A 22,557-nucleotide genomic window follows, 5' to 3' on the forward strand; every position below is an offset into this window, starting at 1 on the left:
AAAGAAACCATAAATTGATGTTCTGGAAAATTCTGGACTTCCAGGAAAGGAGACCCCAGAGAATAGTGCCCCACATAAGGATGTGGCCAAATTTGGAACCAGACAGCCATTTCAGAGAAAGCCAGGATGGGGGATAGAGTTATCTAGGAAGGATTTGTGGAAACTCCTGCTGTCTGATGGGCACAATCCTTGATGGCTGCATAGAAAGCCAACAAGAGTGCTATGGGAACTGTATAAAAGAAGCCACTGCCAGTTCAGATTGGGGACTCAAAAAAAGGGATGACATGGAGGAAAAATCACTTCAGAGGAAGAACCATGGCAGCTGGGGTCTGAAGTCAAGAATCCTTGGGCCAGGAGAGCTGACCCACCCAAGTATTTGCAGAGGAGTTTGCCCCAAAGGCAGAGTATGGGCTTTCCACCTCACTGCAGTGGAAGAATGGTCCTGCCTCAGGCATTAGAGAGGGTGTAGCACATTCCTTGAATATTGGAGAGAGCCTGGCTGCCATCACATGAAGAGGTTGAGAGAGTCCTGAAGATGGCAGGAATCCCAGTGTGGTCCTGATGCTTGGAGAGGGTGAAGTTGAGAAAAAGGTTGTCTCACCAATGTCCCCTAAGGTTAGCTTTTCAATCATTGTTGCCTCTGACAGCAGCTCTAGGAGGTAGGTTTTATTATTCCCATTTTAGGGATGACAAATTTAAGGGTTGGAGGAGAGCAACTTAAAGTTGGGGCTGTTTGTTTTTTGGTAAATCATCTTTTTACTACAAAATATACATCATAAAAATTTGCCATTTTAACTATTTTTAAGTTTATAATTCAGTGGCATTAAGTACACTCACAATGTTGTATAATTAACATGACTATTTCCAGAACATTTTCATTATCCCAAACAGAAGCTATGCCTGTATTATACCTGTCTATTTCCTCAGCCCCTGGTAACCACTCTTGCTTCTTTCTGTCTCTATGAAGTTACCTATCCTAGAAACCTCATATAAGGGGAATCACAAATTATTTGTCCTTTCGTGCCTGGCTTATTTCACTAAGCTTAATGTCTTCAAGGTTCACCCATGTTGTAACTTGTATCATCACCACACTCCTTTCATGGATGAATAATATTCCATTGTACGGACCTACCACATTTTGTTTATCCATTCATCTGTGATGGGCATGGGTCGCTTCCACCTTTTGGCTATGGTGACTAATGCTGCTATGGGGTTTTATTCTAAAATATCTGTCACAGGTTTGTGAAACCAGCCTTTGGATCAAAAAAGACAACTTGGTTAGAGAAAAGAGCTCTGGATTTGAGAGCAAAAGATCTGAGGCTGAGGCCAGTCTCCCTCTCACTATCTTAACAAGCTGCTTAATTCTTGAGCCTTACTTTCCTCACCTGTATCCTGGAGAGAATCACCCCACCCTACTGACCATGGGGAGGGTTTACCGATACTTGCGGATGAACTCTGGAAGCCTCAAGGCACTCACACGGGTGAGGAGGCAGACATTATTTTCTCACCTGCAGGACTATCCTCAGTCACCCCCATGCGTCGCTGGGGGAAGGCAGATGTGAGCTGACATGGCATGCAGAGCCCTGGAGGACTAAGTGGGGAAAGGACGGGAAGGTTTGGGAGGCTTAAGGGTGGACATCAAAGATATGAGGGCAGGGCTGGGAAACAGCCTCCTTGGACCCAACTGTGGGTTTCTGCATGTAGGAGATAATTAATCTTCCTGCAAAAAGGAGATAAAGTATCTACCTCGTGGGGTTGTTGTGAGGTTTAGACAAATAATACCAATGGGAGAGCTTAACAAATGCCTGGTACATAAGAAGGGCTCACTAAATGTTAGAAAGTAGGTTTTCCTATTCCCACTTCCAAACAAATGTTTATTGAGATGTGGTGAAGCAGGGAGACTAAGTGCTGAGGTCCAAGGGAAGGGAACACAGCTCCTGCTCTGGGAGAAGACCCCTGAAAATGAACCCAAACCTACACTACTGTAACCGTGGTGAGCTCAACGTGATGACTCAAACAGAGCTAGCCCTCTAGGAGCCTGGAGGAGAGATGTTGAAATCTTCCCAGAGGAGATGTTCTCTGATGGCCTGGAAGAATGAGCAGGAAGCCCGTGTTGAGAAGGTAGAGAAGGAGCTCAGCAGAGGCTGTGCTTAAATGGCACCAGGCACACGGCAGACACCACCTCCTTTCCCTCTACCTGACCTGGAGCTCAGCAGAGCCCAAGAGACATCTGGGGAACGTGGGAATCCCTTGTGGCTGCTGGGAGGTACAAGGGTGGGGGAGGATAAGAGCCTGGAGGGTGTCTGGGGCCAAGTGGTGAAAGGTCCAGAATGCCACATACATGAGAGAGTTTAGTGTCTCAGCTTCCTTAGTTATAAAAATGGAACCAAGAACCTCTTTAGCAAGAATGCTGCCTCAGCTGTCTTCTTGAGGACTAGCCTAGGATCAGAGAAGCCCTGGACTCAGTGGACCCTCCAAATTGGAGGTGGGAGGATGTATCCTGCTGCCCTTCTTTGCTGCTGCCCTCAATCCCCCCCTCCTCAGGCCCAAGGCATGTGGTTTGGCAAGTTGGCCTGGACTGAGCCAGTCTGGGCCTTCCTTGAAGAGCAGATGGCTGCCCTCTCCTCCTCTCTCTCCACCCCCAGCCCCCTTAAGAAGAGACCTTTCCAGACTACATCATCTCACCCCGGCTGTAAATGTGAAATTTAAATTCATGCTATGTACCACCTTTGATTTCAAAGCGGATTACACCTCAGTGGTGAAAAGCAGCCAGGGCAGGGTCTGAGCTACTTCCCTGGCTTCTGCCAACCTGAAGCATTGTTAACCCTTTCCAATTCATTAGGTCTAATCCTAGTACCTCTGCATAAAGGCCCTGGGCTGGACCTGGCACTTGGGACCATATACACCCATTGTCTCACTCATGCACGAAGTCAGCAATTGTTACTGGCACCAGTGAACTAGAAAGGGGTTACAGCCACCCACTTCAGGTCAGGAGGGGACCCTGCCCTCAGTGGGGTGCAGTCAGGGTCTGGGTAAGTGCTCTCAGATCCCAACCTCCCACAGATCCTTTGTGGGGCAGGCTGCTGGGACCACAGGGGAGGGAGGAGGGAGTGGGTGTCCTGGGGGAGGTAGGAGGGCAGACAGAAATCCATCTGCCCTGTGCTGCCTCTTGTCTCCCCCAACACACACTTGCTTATCCACCCAGTGTGAACACTCTTTCACATATCCACACACACTCTGTCACTCACACACTCTACCCTCACTGTCATGCCACATGTCCATATCCTCACAGCAGCCAATGGCTGTAGGTACAGTGGTGCACCTATGCACACTTAGGCACCCAGATATAATCACATCCATGCACCTTTGCCCCCACCCACACACACTCACAATACCCCACACCCAAAAGTACACCTGTGCACTATACACTCTTTTTTTTATTAATTAAAAAAAGAATTAACAAAACAATTAGAAATCATTCCAATCTACATGTACAATCAGTAATTCTTAATAACATCACATGGTTGCATATTCATCATTTCTTAGTACATTTGCATCGATTTAGAAAAAGAAATAAAAAGACAACAGAATAAGAATTAAAACAATAATAGAAAGAAAAAAAAACAAAAAACCTATACCTCACATGCAGCTTCATTCAGTGTTTTAACATAATTGCATTACAATTGGGTAGTATTGTGCTGTCCATTTCTGAGTTTTTATATCTAGTCCCGTTGTACAGTCTGTATCCCTTCAGCTCCAATTACCCGTTCTCTTTTTTTTTTTTAATTAATGGAAAAAAAGAAATTAACCCAACATTTAGAGATCATACCATTCTACATATGCAATCAGTAATTCTTAACATCATCACATAGATGCATGATCATCATTTCTTAGTACATTTGCATTGGTTTAGAAGAACTAGCAACATAACCGAAAAAGATATAGAATGTTAATATAGAGAAAAAATAAAAGTAATAATAGTAAAATCAAAACAAAACAAAACAAAACAAAACAAAAACCTATAGCTCAGATGCAGCTTCATTCAGTGTTTTAACCTGATTACTTTACAATTAGGTATTATTGTGCTGTCCATTTTTGAGTTTTTGTATCTAGTCCTATTACACCATCTGTATCCCTTCAACTCCAATTGGCCATTGTCTTACCCTGTTTCTACCTCCTGCTGGACTCTGTTACCAATGACATATTCCAAATTTATTCTCGAATGTCTGTTCACATCAGTGGGACCATACAGTATTTGTCCTTTAGTTTTTGGCTAGACTCACTCAGCATAATGTTCTCTAGGTCCATCCATGTTATTACATGCTTCATAAGTTTATCCTGTCTTAAAGCTGCATAGTATTCCATCGTATGTATATACCACAGTTTGTTTAGCCACTCTTCTGTTGATGGAGATTTCAGCTGTTTCCATCTCTTTGCAATTGTAAATAACGCTGCTATAAACATTGGTGTGCAAATGTCCGTTTGTGTCTTTGCCCTTAAGTCTTTTGAGTAGATTCCCAGCAATGGTATTGCTGGGTCGTATGGCAATTCTATATTCAGCTTTTTGAGGAACCGCCAAACTGCCTTCCACAGTGGTTGCACCATTTGACATTCCCACCAACAGTGGATAAGTGTGCCTCTTTCTCCGCATCCTCTCCAGCACTTGTCATTTTCTGTTTTGTTGATAATGGCCATTCTGGTGGGTGTGAGATGATATCTCATTGTGGTTTTGATTTGCATTTCTCTAATGGCCAGGGACATTGAGCATCTCTTCATGTGCCTTTTGGCCATTTGTATTTCCTCTTCTGATAGGTGTCTGTTCAAGTCTTTTTCCCATTTTGTAATTGGGTTGGCTGTCTTTTTGTTGTTGAGATGAACAATCTCTTTATAAATTCTGGATACTAGACCTTTATCTGATATATCATTTCCAAATATTGTCTCCCATTGTGTAGGCTGTCTTTCTACTTTCTTGATGAAGTTCTTTGATGCACAAAAGTGTTTAATTTTGAGGAGCTCCCATTTATTTATTTCCTTCTTCAGTGTTCTTGCTTTAGGTTTAAGGTCCATAAAACCGCCTCCAGTTGTAAGATCCATAAGGTATCTCCCAACATTTTCCTCTAACTGTTTTATGGTCTTAGACCTAATGTTTAGATCTTTGATCCATTTTGAGTTAACTTTTGTATAGGGTGTGAGAGATGGGTCTTCTTTCATTCTTTTGCATACGGATATCCAGTTCTCTAGGCACCATTTATTGAAGAGACTGCTCTGTCCCAGGTGAGTTGGCTTGACTGCCTTATCAAAGATCAAATGTCCATAGATGAGAGGGTCTATATCTGAGCACTCTATTCGATTCCATTGGTCGATATATCTATCTTTATGCCAATACCATGCTGTTTTGATCACTGTGGCTTCATAGTATGCCTTAAAGTCAGGCAGCGCGAGACCTCCAGCTTCGTTTTTTTTCCTCAAGATGTTTTTAGCAATTCGGGGCACCCTGCCCTTCCAGATAAATTTGCTTATTGGTTTTTCTATTTCTGAAAAATAAGTTGTTGGGATTTTGATTGGTATTGCATTGAATCTGAAATCAATTTAGGTAGGATTGACATCTTAACTATATTTAGTCTTCCAATCCATGAACACGGTATGCCCTTCCATCTATTTAGGTCTTCTGTGATTTCTTTTAGCAGTTTTTTGTAGTTTTCTTTATATAGGTTTTTTGTCTCTTTAGTTAAATTTATTCCTAGGTATTTTATTCTTTTAGTTGCAATTGTAAATGGGATTCGTTTCTTGATTTCCCCCTCAGCTTGGTCATTACTAGTGTATAGAAATGCTACAGATTTTTGAATGTTGATCTTGTAACCTGCTACTTTGCTGTACTCATTTATTAGCTCTAGTAGTTTTGTTGTGGATTTTTCCGGGTTTTCGACGTATAGTATCATATCGTCTGCAAACAGTGATAGTTTTACTTCTTCCTTTCCAATTTTGATGCCTTGTATTTCTTTTTCTTGTCTAATTGCTCTGGCTAGAACCTCCAACACAATGTTGAATAATAGTGGTGATAGTGGACATCCTGGTCTTGTTCCTGATCTTAGGGGGAAAGTTTTCAATTTTTCCCCATTGAGGATGATATTAGCTGTGGGTTTTTCATATATTCCCTCTATCATTTTAAGGAAGTTCCCTTGTATTCCTATCTTTTGAAGTGTTTTCAACAGGAAAGGATGTTGAATCTTGTCAAATGCCTTCTCTGCATCAATTGAGATGATCATGTGATTTTTCTGCTTTGATTTGTTGATATGGTGTATTACATTAATTGATTTTCTTATGTTGAACCATCCTTGCATACCTGGGATGAATCCTACTTGGTCATGATGTATAATTCTTTTAATGTGTTGTTGGATACGATTTGCTAGAATTTTATTGAGGATTTTTGCATCTATATTCATTAGAGAGATTGGCCTGTAGTTTTCTTTTTTTGTAATATCTTTGCCTGGTTTTGGTATGAGGGTGATGTTGGCTTCATAGAATGAATTAGGTAGTTTTCCCTCCACTTCGATTTTTTTGAAGAGTTTGAGGAGAATTGGTACTAATTCTTTCTGGAACGTTTGGTAGAATTCACATGTGAAGCCATCTGGTCCTGGACTTTTCTTTTTAGGAAGCTTTTGAATGACTAATTCAATTTCTTTACTTGTGATTGGTTTGTTGAGGTCATCTATGTCTTCTTGAGTCAAAGTTGGTTGTTCATGTCTTTCCAGGAACCCGTCCATTTCATCTAAATTGTTGTATTTATTAGCGTAAAGTTGTTCATAGTATCCTGTTATTACCTCCTTTATTTCTGTGAGGTCAGTAGTTATGTCTCCTCTTCCATTTCTGATCTTATTTATTTGCATCCTCTCTCTTCTTCTTTTTGTCAGTCTTGATAAGGGCCCATCAATCTTATTGATTTTCTCATAGAACCAACTTCTGGTCTTATTGATTTTCTCTACTGTTTTCATATTTTCAATTTCATTTATTTCTGCTCTGATCTTTGTTATTTCTTTCCTTTTGCTTGCTTTGGGATTAGTTTGCTGTTCTTTCTCCAGTTCTTCCAAGTGAACAGTTAATTCCTGCATTTTTGCCTTTTCTTCTTTTCTGATATAGGCATTTAGGGCAATAAATTTCCCTCTTAGCACTGCCTTTGCTGCATCCCATAAGTTTTGATATGTTGTGTTTTCATTTTCATTTGCCTCTAGGTATTTACTAATTTCTCTTGCAATTTCTTCTTTGACCCACTCGTTGTTTAAGAGTGTGTTGTTGAGCCTCCACGTATTTGTGAATTTTCTGGCATTCCGCCTATTATTGATTTCCAACTTCATTCCTTTATCATCCGAGAAAGTGTTGTGTATGATTTCAATCTTTTTAAATTTGTTAAGACTTGCTTTGTGACCCAGCATATGGTCTATCTTTGAGAATGATCCATGAGCACTTGAGAAAAGGTGTATCCTGCTGTTGTGGGATTTAATGTCCTATAAATGTCTGTTAAGTCTAGCTCCTTTATAGTAATATTCAGATTCTCTATTTCTTTATTGATCCTCTGTCTAGATGTTCTGTCCATTGATGAGAGTGGGGAATTGAAGTCTCCAACTATTATGGTATTTGTGTCTATTTCCCTTTTCAGTGTTTGCAGTGTATTCCTCACGTATTTTGGGGCATTCTGGTTCGGTGCGTAAATATTTATGATTGTTATGTCTTCTTGTTTAATTGTTCCTTTCATTAGTATATAGTGTCCTTCTTTGTCTCTTTTAACTGTTTTACATTTGAAGTCTAACTTGTTGGATATTAGTATAGCCACTCCTGCTATTTTCTGGTTGTTATTTGCATGAAATATCTTTTCCCAACCTTTCACTTTCAACCTATGTTTATCTTTGGGTCTAAGATGTGTTTCCTGTAGACAGCATATAGAAGGATCCTGTTTTTTAATCCATTCTGCCATTCTATGTCTTTTGATTGGGGAATTCAGTCCATTAACATTTAGTGTTATTACTGTTTGGATAATATTTTCCTCTGCCATTTTGCCTTTTGTATTATAAATATCATATCTGACTTTCCTTCTTTCTACACTCTTCTCCATACCTCTCTCTTCTGTCTTTTCATTTCTGACTCTAGTGCTCCCTTTAGTATTTCTTGCAGAGCTGGTCTCTTGGTCACAAATTCTCTCAGTGACTTTTTGTCTGAGAATGTTTTAATTTCTCCCTCATTTTTGAAAGACAATTTTGCTGGATATAGGAGTCTTGGTTGGCAGTTTTTCTCTTTTAGTAATTTAAATATATCATCCCACTGTCTTCTAGCCTCCATGGTTTCTGCTGAGAAATCTACACATAGTCTTATTGGGTTTCCCTTGTATGTGATGGATTGTTTTTCTCTTGCTGCTTTCAAGATCCTCTCTTTCTCTTTGACCTCTGACATTCTAACTAGTAAGTGTCTTGGAGAACGCCTATTTGGGTCTAATCTCTTTGGGGTGCACTGCACTTCTTGGATCTGTAATTTCAGGTCTTTCATAAGAGTTGGGAAATTTTCAGTGAAAATTTCTTCCATTAGTTTTTCTCCTCCTTTTACCTTCTCTTCTCCTTCTGGGACACCCACAACACGTATATTTGTGCGCTTCATATTGTCCTTGAGTTCCCTGATACCCTGTTCAAATTTTTCCATTCTTTTCCCGATAGTTTCTGTTTGTTTTTGAAATTCAGATGTTCCATCCTCCAAATCACTAATTCTATCTTCTGTCTCTTTGAATCTATCATTGTAGGTATCCATTGTTTTTTCTATCTTTTCTACTTTGTCCTTCACTTCCATAAGTTCTGTGATTTGTTTTTTCAGTTTTTCTATTTCTTCTTTATGTTCAGCCCATGTCTTCTTCATGTCCTCCCTCAATTTATCGATTTCGTTTTTGAAGAGGTTTTCCATTTCTGTTCGTATATTCAGCATTAGTTGTCTCAGCTCCTGTATCTCATTTGAACTATTGGTTTGTTCCTTTGACTGGGCCATATTTTCAATTATTTGAGCGTGATCCGTTATCTTCTGTTGGCGTCTGCGCATTTAGACAGATTTCCCTGGGTATTGGATCCAAAAGTTTGGAAGATTTTTCTGTGAAATCTCTGGGTTCTGTTTTTCTTATCCTGCCCAGTAGGTGGCGCTCGTGGCACACGTCTGCGGGTCCCACCAGTAAAAGGTGCTGTGGGACCTTAAACTTTGGAAAACTCTCGCCCTCCGGGAGGTTCGCTAGCCGAAGCGGCTTGAGCCGGCCCGGGGTCCGAACGCAGGGAGGGTTGCTGGTCGCCGCAGCCCGGGAAAGAGCCCGTCCGAATTTCCTAGTTGCCCGGGTGACAAGCATGGCGGGAGGGCGCCAGCGGCAGTGGCCCGCCTGGGAGAGTGCACGTTCCCGGGGAGTCACGGGTTTGGAAGGGGCCGTCCCCACCTGTCACCGTTCTCCGCGGCCTGGGGATTTCCGATCCAATTCTCTCAGTTGGTCCGGGGGGCCGCGCGTGGTGTGGGCGCCAGCCGCCTTGGTTTCAGGGGACCGCCTCTCCAATTCTCCCAGCCGGCCTGGGAAGGGGGAAGAGAGTGACTCCGGCCGCTTGCCGCCCCGCCCGGTGAGGCCCGCACGCCTCGGTGATCTCACCTGAGCTGCTTCTATCAGCCAGCCAGCTGTTCCAGGATGGGGTACGCTGTCTTTTTTATCTCTGTTGTGGCTTTGGGCACTTTCTGTATCGTTTCTACTCCCCTAGTAGCTGTCCTGGGGAAGAAACTAAGATCCGCGCGTCTTACTAAGCCGCCATCTTCTCCGGAAGTCTGCACTATACACTCTTGCATGCACACCTCACACAAACATACACCTGACACAACCACAAGCTCATAACACCCACACATGCATGTGTGCCCATACATACACATCCACACACACAGATCCAGACACTCACATATACACAGTCCACTGTGCAAATTTTCAGTATATTTAAATAATATTAAGGAGCCCCTAATCTTTCCAAATGCCCAGAATGTCAATGCTCAAATTTAAAGGAGAATTTAGTCCCACTCGCAGGTGGGGAGGCTGGGGCACAGCAGGGTGCAGCAATAGCAGGGGCAGGGCCCAGCATGGAGCAGCTCTTGACTTGGGGCAACTCTCCGAATGCCACAGAGCCCCACTTCCCCAGCCAACTGAAAGGTATGAGGGACTTGCCCTGCTGAACTGTTAGCAGGATAAAGTGAGACAATGTATGTCCCAGTGCTTTGGGAATGTGAAAGCACCCTGCATGGATAGGTAAATTTCAACAAAGGGCTCCCTGGGCCACCCGTGTAAGTAGCAATGGCAAGGCTGGAACCCAGAGCTTTGAGCTCTCTACGCAGACTCCCCATTGCCCAGAACTTTGCAGGAGATGAGAGAGGGGGCAGACCCAGGGGTGCTGGGTGGAATGGAATAAACAGGTTACACTTGGGGTTGGCTGTGGAGCAGGGTTGCCGGGTTACCTGCTTCTATCTCTGCATTATCCAAAAGGCCAAGAGCTGGGTCTTAGGAGAAATCAAGCATCAGATAAAAAGAGTCAGTGAAGCAGGTCTGGGCTCCAAGTTTCCACTGCTAATGCTCTGGAGAGAACATATTGGAATGCAGGCTGGCTAAGCGTGGCATTTGGCTAGAGTAGGGAGCAGAGGCCACCACATCACTGAATCTAACCCCAAGGAGAGAGACAGACACTTACAACATCTAAAGCTAACCACACTGCAGAGGTACTAGCATAGCACATCTATCCATCTGTCTATCAGTCTTTCTGTCCACCTGTCCACACTTACGGGAGTGGGGGAGGTGGAAAAAGGTTAGTTGACGGGGGATCTGATTGTTTCATCCAATATTTCTTTCAGGCCAAGAACATAAATTTGCACATGGGAATCAGTGGTGCATCTGTCATTCAAGAGCCGACCGTGCTCACTGCTGTCCAGTTCCGTGTTCAGTGACATCAGGATGTCTGCTTGAAATCCACCAAGTGGGAACTTGCACTACAAATGGGACTTTTCCCCCCCAAAGAGCTCTTTGGTAAACATCCACTGGCATGTCACTGCCTGCTCCCTGTTCCCCACAGGAAACCTCTTGCCTCTTGAATCCTTAAGCCCTGACTTGGACTCCCCATTCTTGCCTATGCCTCACCCGCTTCTCCCCCTACCGCAAATGAGTCCTCTGTTTCAGGCCAGCCTGTCCATCATTCCAATTCAGTGCTGCAGTTGTCTATTTCTGGGAGGTACTGAGAGCTGAGAATCTGCCCAGGTGTCCTCAACCCTTCTCAACTCCTCCAAGGTCAGGAGGACAGCTGCTTCCTAGAAGACCCTACCTGCCCCTCTCCGCTGTACACCCTCCCTCAGCACTTATCTCTGCATTATCCCAGGGACCAAGAGCCTCCTTCTCAAATTTGTGGCCTTCATTTCATTCTCCTGCTAAACTAGAGGCTTTGTCAGAACAGGGGCCAGGTGTCCCCATCAGACTAGGTGCTCCCCAGGGCAAGGGGCTGTGTTTCCTGCATGAGGGTGGGTACTCCTCTGAGACAGGGGCTGCGTCTCCACCATCAGACTGGGGAAATCTCCCAGGTTAGAGGTTGTCTCCCACATCAGAGACATGCCATGAAATGTCCCCCCCCCCCCGCCGCTGCCCAGTCAGCCCAGGAGTCCTCTTGACAGAGTTCGTGTCCCCTCTCTCAACTTGGAAAAGGTAACACCATGTTTCCTCTTCCTTTTGCGGCTCTGTCCAGGAGACATGGGCCTCTTCAGGTGGGGCTTAGCCAAGCCCCCTCCCATCTAGTTATCCTTGATCAGACTTTCCCAGCTGTGGCTCTCCTGGGCTAGAGAGAAATCAACCACCCCGGGGGGCACAGGCCTCTCTGCCTAGGGCAGGCTCAGCCTGGAGTCCTATCTCCTTACACCATCTGCCACAAGCCCCCAACACTTATGCCCTCTGCTCCAGCACCCCAACAGTGTCCGGGACTTTCAGAGCCACGGAGCCACTTGCTAATTAATTACACTACTTAGCTGGAATGAGGCTTGACATCTGGACCCTCTCATAAGTGAGCTCAGGCCCTCGGCACACTCAGGCCGAGGACAGTTGCCCAGCAGGGGCACCACCTCCTGCGAGCCAGGCCCAGGGCCCCTTCTACAGGTGCAGAGCACCCTGCATACATCTGAGGATCCCAAAGGCAGAAAAGAAGCTGAATCAGGGAGACTTAAATTGTTCTCCCAAAGACCACTTCCTGGTCTCTTCTAGAGTGAGGGAGGGCAGAGGGGTTATGCCTAGAGCAGGAAGGAACCTCAGGGGCAGGGGGTAAAGAGAGCTGAGCCCCCTCACACCTCTGCTTCTCTTCCCAGAGGCCCATTCTCTCTAAATCTCCCTCCATCCACAACAGCCACGGAGACTCAATGGCCGGCATATACCACAGTCCTGTCATTCATTCATTCATTCATTCATTCAACAGATCTTTATTTATTGAGTAGTCTATGAGTCAGGCACTATGCTAAGAACCAAGGATACAGCTGTGACCAAAATGACAGTAGTTCCTGCCCTCATGAAGCTCTGATTCTAATGGAAGGAGACAGACACTGAAGAAAAGAAAATATATGATTTGAAAGATAGTGACAAATTCTATAAAAGAAATTAAGCAGGAGAAGGGAGATAGAGAGCTAGAGGTTGGGTTGCAGGATTAGACAGGGTGGCCAGGGAAGGCCTTGCCAAGGTGACCTTTGAGCAAAGACTTGACGGTGATGAGGGAGTGAGCATGTGGCTACCTGGGGGAGAAGCATTCAAGGCAGAGGGAACAGAATGCAAAGGCCCTGAGATGGGAGCGTGGCTAGTGCACACGAGTTACAGCCTGGGGGCAGCATGGCATAAGGGAAAGGGGCAAGGAGATGAGGTGGAAGAGGTGATGGGGCCAAGCCAGACAGGGCCCTGCACACCTGAGTGCACATCAGGCACCCAGTTCACATGCTGCAGCACCCAGCACATTTCCCTAAACACCTGCCATGCCCCAGTACCTGTCAAGCACCCCTCCCACCCCAACACTTTTCCCCAAGCCCATAACCTGGGCCCATTCCACACCCTCCAGCTTCCCTCTGTCTACCAACCTCGCAAGAACTCACACACCCTCCTGAGTCTCCATTCCCTTTCCTAGCCTCACTGCAACAACAGTCAGACATTCTAGTTCCCACTTACAGCCCTGAGGCCAGCTCAAGATTCTTCCATACTCTTTGCCCCCATTTCTCAGATGAGCACACCAAGGCCCCCACTACAGGATGGGCTCCAGCTGCTTGTCCTGAAGTTTCTTAATTATTCTTCAGCAGGAGGAAGATCTGAGCCCAGCCCCACAAAACAGCATCTTGAAGTTCTGGGAGCAGCCAGTGTGTGTGTGTGTGTGTGTGTGTGTGTGTGTGTGTGTGTGTGTGTGTGTGTGTGTGTGTGTGTGTGTGTGTCAGGTGAGGTCCATGCTCAAGAAGACATGCCTGCCACAGACCTCAGTGTGGCAGAAGAGAGTAGGGGACGGGAGGATGCAGGCTGCGGGGGGCACTGACCTGAGCATGTTTTCTGCAAGGAAAACCACTAATTCACCCTCAAGTGCAACCAGAAGCACCACGCACCCACACCCACACACCTCAACCCCCTTCTGGCCTCCTCGCCCTTGAAACTTTCTTCTCTCTCAAATACCCCACAGCCAAGCCACTAGCAAGTCTGGACAGCAGAACCTTCAAAATCCATTCAAAATTCAATCACTTTCCCTCACCCCTGTGACCTGAGCTGCCGTCACCTCTCATCTGGATGACTGCAGTAGATTCAGATGGGCTCCTGCTTTCACTCTTGCCTCCTTACAATTTACTGTCAACCCAATAGCCAGAAGGACACTTTAAAACCTAAGTCAGCTCATGCCCCTCTCCTGCTCAAACCCTGCTATGGCTCCCTCTTCAATGGTCTACAAGTCCTATCCTAGCTTGCTTGCCCTTCTCTGACCTCGTGTCCCACCATACCTTCTTTCTTTCTCTCACTCCACTGACCTCACCAGCCTCCTGCTTTTCCCCGAATGTGCCAGGCCCAATCCTGCCTCAGGGCTTTTTCATTAGCTGCTCCCACTGCCCAGAACTCTCTTCCCCCAGAATTCTGCAGGACTCACCTCCATCAGAGGCTCCTTCTCAGGGAGGCCTTCTGTAACCATGCCACTGAAATTGAAACTCACTCCCACAACACTTCCTATACCCCCTTCCCTGCTTTATTTTTCTCTTTAGCACTTACCACCATCTGATAAGCAACATCATTCTCTTATTTTTCTTGTTTACTGTCTGTCTTCCTCCACTAGAATGTCAACTCCACAAGGGCAGGGGTTTTTGTCTGTTTATTCACTGCTTTTGTTTAGAAGAGTTCCTGGCACCTAGTCAGCCCTCTGTTGAATGGATGAGTCAGTCAATCAACTGGGAACTACAATGAGGGTGAAGCTGTTGGGGAAGGTGTAAGGAGTGGAGGAGGGAGAAAGAAATCGATATTTGTCTTAGCCCTTTCTGAAACTGTGCACTTCACACACAGGCAAATGATGATCAGAGAGGTAAATTAACTTGCCCAGGGTCACAAAGCTCAGAAGAGAAATAAATGAAACAAGTGAGATATGTCTGGCTTCAAAACCTGTTTAATGTATTCTGTGCTGATTCCAAAACGTTGGCACCCTGAGCTTCTGGATGTGCGTGGCCCCTGCTTGTTCCACGACACAGAAAACAACACCTGCACTCCTGGCCCCACCTACCCCCACTCCGGGGAATAGGGGCATGGGTTCTGTCACAAATGACTCACCCTGTGACCTTGAGCGGGTTCCTGTCGCTGCTCACCACCTCCATTGTCTCAAGGCTAAAAGGGGGCTGCATCAAAGCTGTGCCAGGGCCTCCGAGCGCGGATGTGAGGGCAGACGCCCACCTGCAGGAGACAGGATGTGCGTGTACCCACTGGGACACCGTCCCTTCCCAGTGGACCGGAAACTCGCGAAGGGCTGAGCGGGCTGAACTCGGCCCCTCCACCCAGCACAGACTCCGCAGAGCTTTCCTGAAGGAGCAAATCAAGTGAATAAACCAGAAACCCACGAGGCCTGGGGCGGCTCTCCCAGGACTGAGGGCCCGTCTTTTGCCTCTTGTGACTGGGCCACTCTTTGGCCACACCCACTCTTATCAGCCTCAGTTTCTCCTGTGCCAGCCTAAGCCCTGCCAGCTTTATCCCACGGTCTGCAGCCTTTAGGTTCTGGCTGTGTCTCTTCCAGCTGTTGCAAGGACTCAGTAAACACTTGAGAAATGTTAGCTCCGATTGGTGATGAGAGGAGGGTGGAGTGAAACTGGGGGTAGGGTGTCGGGTGACCTGTGTTCTGCCCCTTTTCCCAGGTTCAGCAGAATGGACAGATATGGCAGCTTACCCAGCCGGAATGCCAGCAGGGATTTTTGTGAAGAGCTAAGTTTTAAAAAAACTAGGCCATGTGGGGAAGGGGAAGGATGGAGATAGCTACTGACAATTTATTGAGCAACTATTATGTTCTAAGAGTCATCTCTTTTTTGCACCTCACTGCACCTAGGCCCAGGATGCCAGTTCCCTGCCTCCTGCCTAATGCCCTGTGTACCTCTGCTGCAGCTGCCACCATATTTGCAATTCCTTATTTTCACATTTGTCTTTTCCCAATACACAACTCCTTGAGGTGTCCCAGTGCCTTGTAAGCATGGCATGATGGCGAGGTAGCTTTATCCCTGTTTTCTAGATCATAAGGAAAGTTACCCAAGTTCACACAGCAGGTGAGTGTTGTAGAGGGGACTGGGCTGTGTGACTCCACACAAAGGGGAGGGAGAGCTGCTGAGAACTTGAACGGGGGTCCTAGCTGGACTTTGTAGGGGGAGAAGTCTGGCCTTACAACCCCCCTCATTTACAGCGACAGTACCATAACTGCCACTGTGATTGTGCACTTGCTGTGTACACAGTACTACACACTAAGTGCTTCATACACATCAGCTCATTTCATCCTCCCAGCTGTCCTGGGAGGTAGGTCCTATAACTAGCCTCCATTTTATAGGTGAGAAACTGAGGCTCAGAAAGGCAAAGTGACCTGCCCAGGATCACCTGGCTGGAAAGAGGCTGAGCCAAGATAAGAACTCCATTCTCCCTGACTCCAAAGCCCTTGCCCTTAACGGCTCCTCTGTCTTTAGGATAGCAGGGAGCTGCCCCTCCTCTCCCAGACTGTCCCAATTTCCACAGCCCCACGTTCAAGACTAAATCGATTGATTATGGATGGATGCATTTGTGGTCTGGCTCTGAGGCCTTTCAGGCAGGCCCTGGGCAAGGGCAGGAGTGGGGATAGGGAGGGGCCCTCCCACCCCAGAAGAAACCCTCGGGCTGCCCCCTGCCCAGGATCTCTGCTTCTGGCCTCCACCACTGCCAACTCAACCCACCTTCCCTCTGCCCCTGGATTTAAAGGCACAGTGACAGTTAATCACCCAGTGACATGGAGGGCAGGCTGCAGAGGAGTTAATTAATTAGGGAAATTTCTCCCAGCCCTTTGAAGGTGAAATGTATGGGGAGGGGACAGGGCCAGGGACAGTTATTATTCAAGCTGAACAAGCTGACTCTGAAAGAAGACTTGAAGAACAACTCCAGGGGAGCTTTGGAAGGATGGAGACCTCACCAGGGTAGCTGGGGCAAACCCCAGACCATTCCCTACAGCCCAGCTTTACGCCTCCACCCACAAGGGCTCAGGAACTTCTCTTTAGCCAGGGGGCTGCCTCCAGGGGCAGAAGAGTCTCTAGGAACCAAAAAGAAACAGAAGAACAAAGCTCTTACCCACCCACCCACCCCGTCAAATAAAAGCAACCAGTAACACAGTACATGCCAAAGCCCAAGGGAATGATTCAGGTGTTGTTTGTGTAGTTCCAGGCACACAGATAACTGGGAGGGAAGTCCATTGTACCTTCCCAGGCTCAGGAAAGGAAATCGGAGAGGGGTCTGTCATAGGGCAGGGTAGAGAGAAGGCACTTCATCCCCCATCTTTCCTCCTCCAAGTACCAGGCTCTGCCACTGCCCCTCAGAGGCAGGGAGGGGCTGGCCCTGGGGAATATCCATTCTCACCCACAGATGGAGCAGGCAATTGACTTGGTCATGGGTTTAGAGATAGCAGGAAGTCCCTTTCCCCCTACACCAAATATCACCTCTCGGCAGTGTCCAGAAAGGATTACAGACTAGTCAGACAACGAGCTCATCAAAGGTGCCCACTGTCCCTCCTCCACCATTGACAAGGCAAAGAGGTAAGCCCCAAACAAGGTAGATGCAAAGCCCCATGGGAGCACAAAAGAGGTCAGGATTTTTAATGATCGAGGATCAGGAAAGGCTTCATGGTGGTGGCATTAGCAAAGGTGAGCAGCTGGAAAGAAAGCTGAGGTTTCAACTGGCATCCCAGGCAGAGGGCTGGCCTGAGCAAAGGAATAGAGGTGGTGACCATGTGGAGCATTTGGGGAAGGTGAGATGCTGAGCAGGGTGGCACTGTCTAGAGTGGAGAGACAATGAGGTCAGAGAATCAACATGGGCCAGGCAGCAGAAGGCCTCAGAGGCTGGGACTGGACATTATTCCAACATGGTGGGGAGTCATCAGGCATTTTAAGACAGGGCCTGCCATGCCAAGAGAGCTCTGGGCTTTGGAAAGAGCACCCAGCTGGGGATAATAGATTGAGTGGAGAGGGGTGAGCCAAGATAGGAAGCTGTGGAGGAGGCAGTTTTCATGATCCAGACGAGAGATGATACAGTTTGAAGGGGAAGGGAACTGTGGTTTATAGTCCACCTGCTATGGGCCGGCACTATACTGGCCACTTCTCATTCATTCTCTCTCTTCATTTCCAGAATTTTCATTATTCCCAGGATTTCTGAGCACCTAGGGGTGATAAAGTTGGGGTGAGCAGGTTCTGCACACCTGAACAGGTGTCTTCTCCACTCACTCCCCTCCTGAAATCCCTGTCCCACTCCACATGTGCATCTGGGCTTGGGAACGCTGCCAGGGCCCAGCTCAGGGACCCCGATGGAGAAGTCGTGAAAAGCAATGCCCCACAACCCACGCCACTCCCACCCACTCCCTGATCCCTGCCCCCTCCTATCATTTGTACGACAGGAAGAGAACCTAATCCTGAATCTGAAAAACTATGTGATGGAGGATTTACAGTATTAGAAGGCAAACAGTGGCAGGTGTAATTAGGAGAAAAATTTGTCATGCTCTCGACTTGGGGAAGAGAAGGGAAGGTCTGACATGGCAATCTCCCCGGTGTTTACCCAGCGTGCGCACACACACGGGCACACACGCGGGGGAGCGGTCGCTGGCCACGGGCAGATTAATATTTGATGCAAGGAAGAGAAATGCATGCTGTTCATGTTTATTTAGGATACTGTGAAATACAGTGAAATTTGCAATTTTATTGGATTTGGGGGGACGGCGTTTTGGAGAAGTCTTAAGCTGTATGGTAGGACATGCACATCTCTCTGGAGCATAGAGGCCCCAGCTTTGGTGGCGAGTCCCCTCTACCCGCTTCCCAAATCTAAATTTCTAGTTCCATTCCTCTCCTGAAATGAAAAAGGATTGGCCCCAGGGGTCTGGGGGAATAAGATAGAAATCTCAGCTAGGCCTCTTAATTTGGAGTTTAGTGGCATGTGGCTGGCACAAAGACAGGATATCTTGTGGGGGGATTCTTGTCAATTACAGAAGGGTTGGAGGCCATAATTGGGCAGCTTTTGGCACTAGTGACCCTGGTCCAGCTTTGTGGGGACAGAGAGCAGAGAAAGGGATAAAAAGCAGTTCTCTTTGTATTCAAGAAACTCATTGATGAAAAGAGCCTTAAAAGGCATAAAACTGACCACCAGCCCTGACTCTCCCTTTCATTCCCCCCAGTGGCCATCCAACTCACTCACCTCCATGCTGGTGAGGTCATTAGCTCACTCCATCATCAGACACTGCTCGATAGAAAAGAAAAAAATTTTTTTTAGGAACAGTCTCCAAGCTATACAGTTAGGTAAGGGGGTGGGGGGTGGAGGCAGCAGGCAAGGATTAAGTAACATAGTAGGCCTTTATTTGGGTTGCAATAAAGGAGATGATAGATGAAAATGATCCACAGTAACTTTCTGAAAGAAAGTATAAAAATTGGCAACAGTGATTGTTTCTGGAGAGGGAAACAGATGACAGTGAACCCAGGGACTTACTTTTCACCTTTTGTACAATTTGAATTTTCCATCATGGTGCATATAGTACTTTTTCTTGATAAAAATACTACTTACTTTTTTTTTTAATTTCTACTTGGGCAATTGATGGGGATAAATAGGAAATGGAATATGATATGTAAAAGAAATAAGATGAGATAAAGGACTGCCAGGAAACTAAAAATACAATAGCAGAATTAATACACACACACATATATAGAATTCACGTTGATCATTACTTTGAACCAAAGTCTGTCTCCTTAGAGCTTCCTCCCACTTTCCCACTGCCTTAGTTCTACCATCTGGGTCACTCAAAAGAAGTCCTTTCCCTCTCCCCGTGACAGCCCTTCATATATTTGAAGATAGGATAAAATTCCACTAGAACCATGTTTGGCACCTCTTAATATTTGAGATAGATTGAATTGGATCCTGCGCCCTCCTTATCAAGACTTCTTTCCTCTACCACATATTGCCAACCCTTTTCTCAAGGACATGGTCTCCTGTGAAATACAGGGATGTGACCTCCCATGAAATGCATCACCCAAAGACTAAAGCTTGTCTTGCACTGGGAGCCCGGTGCTGGGCCAAGCCTCCCCTGTTTGGAGCTGTCATTCCAGCTGTCACTCTCCGACTTGACAGGCATCCAACCTTCTTCAGCAACAAACAATAGACATCTGGAACTTGATGGCCTCAGAGACTGTTGCATCCAATTCTCACATTTTTAAAAATGCATAAACTAAGGCACAGGACAGGACAGAGACTGGCCTGAGGTTGCACAGGATTTCATAGCAGACTGGATTGAGGTTTCCTGATTTCTAGCTCCATGACTTTTTTTTTTTTTTTTTTTTTAGCATGGGCAGGTACCAGGAATCGAACCCAGGTCTCTGGCATGGCAGGCAAAAAATCTGCCGCTGAGCCACCATCGCATTGCCCTCTGTGTCCTTTTTTTAATCTCCAGGTTTCCCAACAGGGAAAATGTTCTCCTGCCCCCACTACACACTCTTCACGCTGAGTCAGAGCATCGTGGAAGCAGGATCTGCCTTGTGTCCACTTTTCCTCCCTCTTACGAGCCCCGGAACTCCCAGCAGAATGGAACTTTGGGCAAGGCCGCTGGGGTAAGCCAGCGTGGGAAGTGGGAGCTACACCAGCCAGCCTGCGGGAGTAATTCTCCCAGGTGTTGGAAGAGGCTCTATTTCCAGAACAGTCACAGCAAGAACACCAGAGAAGTGGGCGACCCAGATGGGGCATGAAGTTAAGTCTCTTACGGAGAAGGCAGAGGTTGGAGCAGGCATTAACACACAGTGGAAAAGCGGCTGAGCTGCACATGTGAGTGTGTGGGTGTGTACGTGCACACATGAAGCTATATAGGTGGTGTCTGTGTGTATGTCCACACACAGGTGGTGTGTGTCTGAGTGAATTCAGAGATTGTGTGTGCATGAACTTCTCAGTATTGGAGAGCACATGACCTGGGTGTACATGTGTACATGTGTGCATGTGTGCTTTCTACTTCTGCTACAGAGCTCAATACCCTGACTTGCCTGCATTTATTCACAAGGCTGCCTTCTTCCCTGGACTGTGAGCTGAGATTTCATGTTTCTTTCTTTTCTTTTTCTTTTTAATTGCAATATTCCCAGTGCCAAGCACAATCCATGATATATAATAAGGGCTCAAGCAACATTGGCTGAACTGAACTGTGTTGAATTGAACTGAACTGAATTTAATTTCCCTAGTGCATGCCTTTACGTGCAATGCCAGGGAGTGGAAGGGAGCACGTGGGTGAAAGCTTGAGTGTCTGTGCAAGCATGCCTGGGGCAAGTCTCTACATGTGTACGAGAGCCCATGTATATGTTGTGAGCATGCCCTGGCAGGAGCGAATTCAAACCCCAAGGAGGGAATGTGTGAGTACATGTGTGAGTGTGCATGTGTGTATGAGCATGCACCAGCTCCGACAGCTTCCTCATGCATGCAGAAAGCCCAGTAACTCCCCAGCTTCAGTGGGGCCAGGTTTCTTCCCAATAAACCTGGAGCAGCTAAAATTAGTATGAAAATGGTAGTGTTCAGTTAAAAAGAAGGGGGTGGGAAGAGATGAGGGTGCCCGTGAGTGCTACTTTATTTCTCAGTGAGTGGATAAAGTGATTTTTCCTACATAATTTTTGATGTAGTTGATGTAGAGGCTAAATTAGGCTGGAGAAGAGGGACAAAACAAATTTTGCCCTCATTAGTATTCCAGCCGCATTGGCCTAGCCACGGCAGTTATGTATTTTTGCAAGTATGCATATAATTTATTGTGGAGAACACAATTTACATGGTAGTCGATGCCTGTTTTATAGCCTCACAAATAGATGTATGAACTCAAGCATGTAATGGCCCAACCAGCAGGCGCAAATACGTTCTAAATCTTCTAAATGTGCTTCACAAAAATGTAACTGAGGAATATAAAACAGATCAATTCTTGCATGTTATATATTGGTTTCTGATTTACAAATATAATCTGGGACATTTCTTTAGAAATGAGGGGATTTTCCCCCCTCCTCCTCCTCCTCCTCTTCTTCCACCAAGTTCTCTGTGCACAGACCTAGGTCAGGTGCCACGGGTGCTGTCACCCCTGGGCCATGCCTGTACGTGTGTCTGTGTGTGGGTGCCACTCTGGCCCAGCTGCCTGCGTGGGCATAGGTATGGGGGGGATGGGAAATGCAGGTCTAGGGTGTGAGGGGTGGGTAACCTTGGTGCCATCTGCATGACCTCCCCCAAAATTTGAGGCTGCACATGTGGGGCTGGAGAGGGCTGATTACGAGGATGCGATGGAGATGTGGACATCTCTTGAGTTTGGTCCCTGGGCTCCCAGCTAAGTGGCCTGTTTCCTCCAGGGACCCAGATTGGCTTCATGAGTGACCAGAGGAGAAAAACTCAGAACGGATCTGATCTCACACCCCAATCACCACACCTGAATAAAGCCACTCTTTGCCAGTTCAGCGTCATATGGTGCAATTTTTCTTTGACTACTGACTCAGGCAGAAAGAGAAAGTGAGGGTCCTAGGTATGAAAATTAAATTGACATTTGTTGAACTTCCTTTTTATTTTATTGAAAATATTTTTATCAGTTTACCTTCATGTGCATGGCTTTAGAAAAAATAGTAGTAAGATGGATACATCAGTTGTGGTATATTCATAAAATGGAATACAACACAGCAAACAAAATGGATGAATAACTACTGCAGGCAAAATATGGGTGAATCACACAAACATAATGTTACACACAAGAAGCCAGACCCAAAAGAGGACCTGTTGTATGATTTAATTTATATGAAGTCCAA

The 22,557-nt window shown here is 46.2% G+C and overlaps 2 long non-coding RNA genes across 4 annotated transcripts in view; one reads left to right on the forward strand and one right to left on the reverse strand.

Annotated features, from left to right (window-relative positions):
* LOC143648129 (uncharacterized) overlaps positions 1 to 16,859 on the forward strand; it is a 61,682-nt gene extending 44,823 nt beyond the window's left edge. For all 3 annotated transcript variants that reach the window (XR_013158404.1, XR_013158402.1, XR_013158403.1), the window contains one exon: positions 10,891 to 16,859. This is a non-coding gene — a long non-coding RNA (uncharacterized LOC143648129). The remainder of the gene's footprint in view (positions 1 to 10,890) is intronic.
* A 384-nt stretch (positions 16,860 to 17,243) lies between these two features.
* The window catches only part of LOC143648131 (uncharacterized), a 31,943-nt gene continuing 26,629 nt past the window's right edge, over positions 17,244 to 22,557 (reverse strand). Inside the window, exons 2-3 of the long non-coding RNA XR_013158406.1 lie at positions 18,959 to 19,000; positions 17,244 to 17,933 (exon numbers count right to left, since the gene is read on the reverse strand). This is a non-coding gene — a long non-coding RNA (uncharacterized LOC143648131). The remainder of the gene's footprint in view (positions 17,934 to 18,958; positions 19,001 to 22,557) is intronic.

Source organism: Tamandua tetradactyla, chromosome 10 (genome assembly GCF_023851605.1).
Source record: "Tamandua tetradactyla isolate mTamTet1 chromosome 10, mTamTet1.pri, whole genome shotgun sequence".
Taxonomy (NCBI): Eukaryota; Metazoa; Chordata; class Mammalia; order Pilosa; family Myrmecophagidae; genus Tamandua; species Tamandua tetradactyla.